The following is a 6,000-nucleotide window of genomic DNA, read 5'->3' as shown; positions in this document are numbered from 1 at the left end:
TTTTGGTGCTGATGGTGGTGGTGTTCTTGTTCAATAGTGAATTCTTATCCAAGAAGGTGGGATATTTGGGTTATTTAAACAGTAGATTACTATACTCATTTACTACTGTGTCTTGTGTAGCTAACTTATCCACTTATCCATCACTTGATTTCTTAGCCAGTACCAAATAGTTTTAATGATTGGTGCTTTATTTCTTTCCCCAATTTTTCTTATACTTCTCTAATTTGCTTTTTAACGTCCTTTTTCAGCTCTTCCAGGAATTAATTTTCAGCCTGAGACCAATTTGAATTTTTCTTTGAAGCTTCACCTGTACACATTTTACTATTGTTCTCCTCTATGTTTATGCCTTGATTTTCCCTTTCACTGTAGTAACTGTGAATAGTCAAACTTTTTTGTTGTTATTGTTTTGCTCATTTTTGTGCCTTGATATTCTTGTGAGTTGGGCTCTCTTCCTAAACTGTCCCAAGGTTTGTGCTGGGGCTCTAGGTCTTATTGGTGGTTTTCACTGGGCTTAGCCTGTTGCTTTTGCTGGGTTGCTAAAGTTAAGAAAGTCTTTCTGGTGGCTAGACCTGGAGGAGTAATCTTGTTGTTATCCCCAGGGATGGTGCCTTGCTGCTTGGTTACTGTTAGCAGGACATCTCTGTTAGCAGGCCCTGGAGGAGTTATTTTGTTTCCAATCTACCTGTGTGTGTGTATGTGTGTGTGTGTGTGTGTGTGTGTGTGTGTGTGTGTGTGTGTGTGTGTGTGTGTCCCACTGCTATGTAGCTCTGATAACCAGTCACCCTGCTAGAAGGCCCTGGAAATGTAATTTTGTTGCAATCTGCTGAGTCCCTGAAGCTGGTTTGCCCTGTCTCTCTCCTGGGAGGTCACAGGGGAAGGAACTTGTTATTGACCGATCTTGGGTAGGGATTCACTACAGGTCACCAGAAGGGTCAAAGCCTCCCTGGTGGTCTGTACTAGCTTTGGCATACTTGGTGAGGGTCCCTGCTACTCTGCCCAGACTGCTCACCTGCCCAGAGAACTGCTGGTTTGCAGGTGGGTGGAATCTCACTGGTGGATTGCCCCAGGATTAGAGCTTGCTTCAGGCCCCCTTCTGTGAGTCCAAAAGCTGCTTCTGCTGCTGCTGCTGCTGCTGCTGTTGCTGCTCATGGACCTCACTTCCCTTACACCCAAGTAAGACAGACCTTTCCTGCAGGGCTGCTAGGCTGTTTCCCTGCTCCTGGGATGATTCAAAGGAAGTTTTATGTCAGTTTGGAGGGGAAATCTGAGCAAGCTTCAGTGGGTTACTTCCTCACTTGGCCATGTTGGCACAGGAAGTTGACTGGTGATTTATAATAGAGTTTTAGATCTGATATGGCAAGGCCACTTCCCTTTGCATATTTTTTCATCAATTCCCTTGATTTGTTAATCTTTCATTCTTCTAGATGATATAATTTTTTACCTCCCCAATTTTTTTATTGTCTATATTCATTTTATTTTATTTGTTTTGTTTTGTTTTTGTTTTGTTTTTTAGTGAGGCAATTGGGGTTAAGTGACTTGCCCAGGGTCACACAGCTAGTAAGTGTTAAGTGTCTGAGACCAGATTTGAACTCAGGTACTCCTGACTCCAGGGCTGGTATTCTATCCACTGTGCCACCTAGCTGCCCCTATAATTATTTTAAATGAAGTTTTTTCATTGTTGGTAATCTCTTAAAATGCAAATGATTTATGTAGATTTATTTTATATGCTGTTACTTTGCTAAAGTTGTTAATCATTTCAAGTAGCTTTTTAGCTGATTCTCTGGGTTCTCTAAGCATAAGATCATAACATCTGCAAAGAATGAAAGTTTTGTTTCCTCCTTGCCTATTCTAATTCCTTTAATTCCTTTTTCTTCTCTGATTGCTAAAGCTAACATTTTTAGTACAATATTGAATAATATTGGTGATAATGTGCATTCTTGTTTCACCCCTGATCTTATTAGGAAATCTTCTAGCCTATACCCATTCCATATAATATTTGCTAATGATTTTATGTACATACTGCTTATCATTTTAAAGAAAGCTCTATTCCTATGCTCTCTAGTGTTTTTAATAGGAATGAGTGCTGTATTTTGTCAAAAGTTATTGTTCTGCATCTATTGACATCATCATAAGATTTCTGTTAGTTTTGTTATTGACATGGACAATTATGCTGGTAGTTTTACTAATATTGAATCAACCCTGCATTCCTGGCATAAATCCTATCTAGTCAAAATTTATTATACTGGTTATAAATTGCTGTAATCTCTTTGTTAATGTTTTATTTATTTATTTTTGCATCAAAATTCACTAGGGAAATTGGTCTTTAAATGTTCTTCTTCTGGTTTAGCTGTCTGCACTGTATTTGGATCATAAGAGGAATTTGGTAGGACTCCACTTATTTTTCTAAAGATTTTATATGGTATTGGAATTAAGAGTTCTTAAATGTTAGTCAGCATTTTTTTACATCCATATGGCCCTGCAGATTGTTTCTTAGGGAGTTTATTGATGTCTTGTTCAATTTCTTTTTTCTCAAATAAGATTATTTATGCATTTTATTTCTTCTGTTAATCTGGGAAACTTATATTTTTGCAAATATTTATCCATTTCCTTTAAATGGTCAAATTTATTGGCATACAGTTGAGCAAAAGAGCTCCTAATCATAACGTAATTCCCTCTTCATTATTGGTGAATTCATCCCTTTCATTTTTTAATAATGGTAATTTGATTTTGTTCTTTCTTTTTTAAAAAAATAAATTAATGAAGGTTTATATATTTTATTGTTTTTTCATAAAACTAGGTTTTAGCTTTATTTATTAGTTCAAGAATTTTCCTACTTTCAATTTTATTATTTTCATCTTTAGTTTCAAATTTGTCATTTAATTGGGGATTTTTATTTTGTATTCTTTCTAACTTTTTAAAATTACATGCTCAATTCATTGTTCTGTTCTTTCTCTATTGTATTCATATAGGCACTTAGAGATATAAAATTTCCCTTAAGTACTGTTTTGATTATATCACATGAATTTTAGCATGGTGTCTCACTGTTGTCATTCTCTTTGATTTCTATGATGTCTTGATTCATCCATTCATTCTTCAGGATGAGATTATTTAGTTTCCTATTAATTTTTCTATCTTTCCATGATCCCTTATTACATGTAATTTTTATTGCATCATAATCAGAAATGTATGTTTAATATTTTTGCCTTTCTGTATTTGATTATGAGGTTTTTGTGCTCTAATATATGGTAAATTTTCGTGCAGGTGCCATGCACTTGTTTTTAAATAATAAACATTTTTATTTATAGTTTTAGATTCCAATTTTCATCCCTCTTCTCCTCTCCCCTTCCTGAGGCAAGAGAAAATCAGATATGTTTTACACATTTAGGATTATGCAAAACACTACCATATTTATAATTTTGTACAAGAAAACTTAATTAAAAGGAAAAAAATTAAAAATAGCATGCTTCTATCTGTTCCATGAATATAAGTACTTTCTTTGGAGGTGGATAGTATGTTTCATCAATAGTCCTTTGGGATTGTCTTGGATCATTGTATTGTTGATTATAGCCACAGTTCTTCACGAAACAATATTGCTGTCTGTGTATACAAGGTGCCATGTTCATCTTACAAAAAGCATATAGTAATTTCTATCCCCACTGAATTTTCTCCATATGTTTATCATATATAATTTCGTAAATTCCATTCAACTCCTTAACATCTTTCTTTTTTATAGCTAGATTTATCTAGTTCTGAGACGGGGATTTTGAGGTCCCCTACTAGCATACTTTCACTATCTATTTTTTTCTGTAACTCATTTAAATTCTTCTCTAAGTATTTAGATGCTATTCCACTTCACGCATATGTATATTTAGTATTGATATTTCTTCATTGTATATAGTTCCTCTGAGATGTTGTTTCCTTACTTTTCTCTTTTAATTAGATCGATTTTTCTGTCTACTTTGTATGAGATGAGGATTGCTACTCCTTTTTTTTGTTTGTTTGTAGGTTTTTTTTGTTTGTTTGTTTTTTACCAAAGCTAAAGCAAAATATATTCTGCTATAGCCTTTTACCTTTATTCTGTGTGTAACTCTCTGTGTTAAATGTGTTTTTGTATAAACCATATTGTAGGATCCTAGTTTTTAATCCACTCTACTACTCAGTCCCATTTTATGGGAGAATTCATCCCATTCACATTCTACTTGTGTATTTCCCCCCATCTTATTTTCCCCCATTTATACTTTTCTCTCTGTTCACTCTTTCCCTCCTCATTAGTCTTTTGCTTGTGACTACTCCTTCCCTCCATTTCCCCTCCTTCCTCTTAGTTCCCTTTCCTATTTCTTACCCCTTTCCTTCCTACTTTCTTTCTTTCATTATTTTTTCCAGGGTAGTGAGGGTTAAGTGACTTACTCAGAGTCACACATCTAGTAAGTATCAAGTGTTTGAGGCCCGGATTTGAACTCAGGTCTGCCTGAATCCAGGGCTGGTTCTTTATCCACTGGGCCACCTAGCTGCCCCTCCCTCCTAGTTTATAAAGAAAAGAAAAATGTCTATATCCAACTGAGTGTGTATGTTGGTTTCTATTAGAGAAGCTATAAGTAATATAGATAAACGGTGTGTGTATGCTCCCTTCTAACTGCCCAAGTAGAGATACGGTTCTGAAGAATTACAAGAATAATTTTGTCAGGTTGGGATGTAAACAGTATCACCATACTGAATATTTTTTTTTCCTTTTCTATTTATCTTTTTTATGTATACATTGAGTCTTCTATTCAAAGAATAGATTTTCTGTTCAGTTTTGGCATTTTCATCAAGAAATTTTGAAAGCCCCCTATTTCATTTAATGTTTATCTTTTCCCCTGAAACATTATGCTCAGTTTTGATGGGTAGTTGATTTTTGGTTGCAGTCCAAGATCCTTTGCCTTCCAAAATATCATATTCCAAGTCCTCTGATCCTTTAATGTAGAATCTATTAAGTCTTTTCTAATCCTGACTCTGTCTCTTTGATATTTGAATTTTTTCTTTCTGGCTGATTGCAATTTTTCTTATTCACCTTATAATTCTGGAATTTCGAAGCAATAGTCCTTGGACTTTCATTTGGGGATCTCTTTCAGCAAGTGATATATGGGGCCTTTCAATGATAAATTTATCCTCAGGTAGTACAGTAATTCTTAAATTACCTTTTTTGGATCAATTTTCCAGGTCAGTTTTTTCCAAGGAAGTATTGCACATTTTCTTATATATATTTTTTCATTCTTTTGATTTTGTTTGACTGATTCTTGATGTTTCATAAAATCATTAACTTACACTTGCTCAATTCTACTTGTTGAGGAATAATTTACTTTAGTTAGCTTTTAATCCTCCTTTTCTATTCAGCCATATTTTTTTTATGAATTGCCTTTCCTTTTTCAAACTGCTGACTCTCTCTTGCATAACTCTCATTTCTTTTCCCATGTTTTTCTTTATAACTTTCTGATTTTTAAAATCCTTTTTGAGTTCTTCCAAGAAGGTTTTTTGAGCTTCAAACCAAATGTAGTAATTTTGACATTGTCCTTTTCTGAGTTTATGTTTTGATTTTTTCTATTTCCATAGTAGCTTTCTAAGTTCAGGAATTTATTTTCTAGTTTTCTTGCCCATTTTTATATTTTGTAGCTATTAAAGTTGAGCTATTATCTTGGGGCACAGTGTGTACTCTTCTAAGCACTGGAGGTCAGAAGCCTGTTCACTGGCTTTCTACCCTGAAGCCTCTGGGGATCTCAGCTTGCTCACTGTGTTGGCTTGACCTGGCCCAGTACAACATGTTCTACCTAATTCCCAGGCTAGCAATTTTCCTTCTCTGATTGTGCTAGAAGACTCGCAATTGGACTTTGGTTTCACTAGCTTGCTGAGGTAGGAACAAGTAGCCTCAGTTGCTAATCTGTGCTGTGGCTAAAAACCTCCCAATAGCTATCCCAGATACTGCCTATGCAGGGCTGTGTTTCCCTTCTACAGAAGTAATTTGGC

The sequence above is a fragment of the Dromiciops gliroides genome, chromosome 1 (assembly GCF_019393635.1).
Source record: "Dromiciops gliroides isolate mDroGli1 chromosome 1, mDroGli1.pri, whole genome shotgun sequence".
NCBI classification, from domain to species: Eukaryota; Metazoa; Chordata; class Mammalia; order Microbiotheria; family Microbiotheriidae; genus Dromiciops; species Dromiciops gliroides.
The sequence above is the reverse complement of the archived record's forward strand: the minus strand, read 5'-3'. Positions refer to the sequence as shown.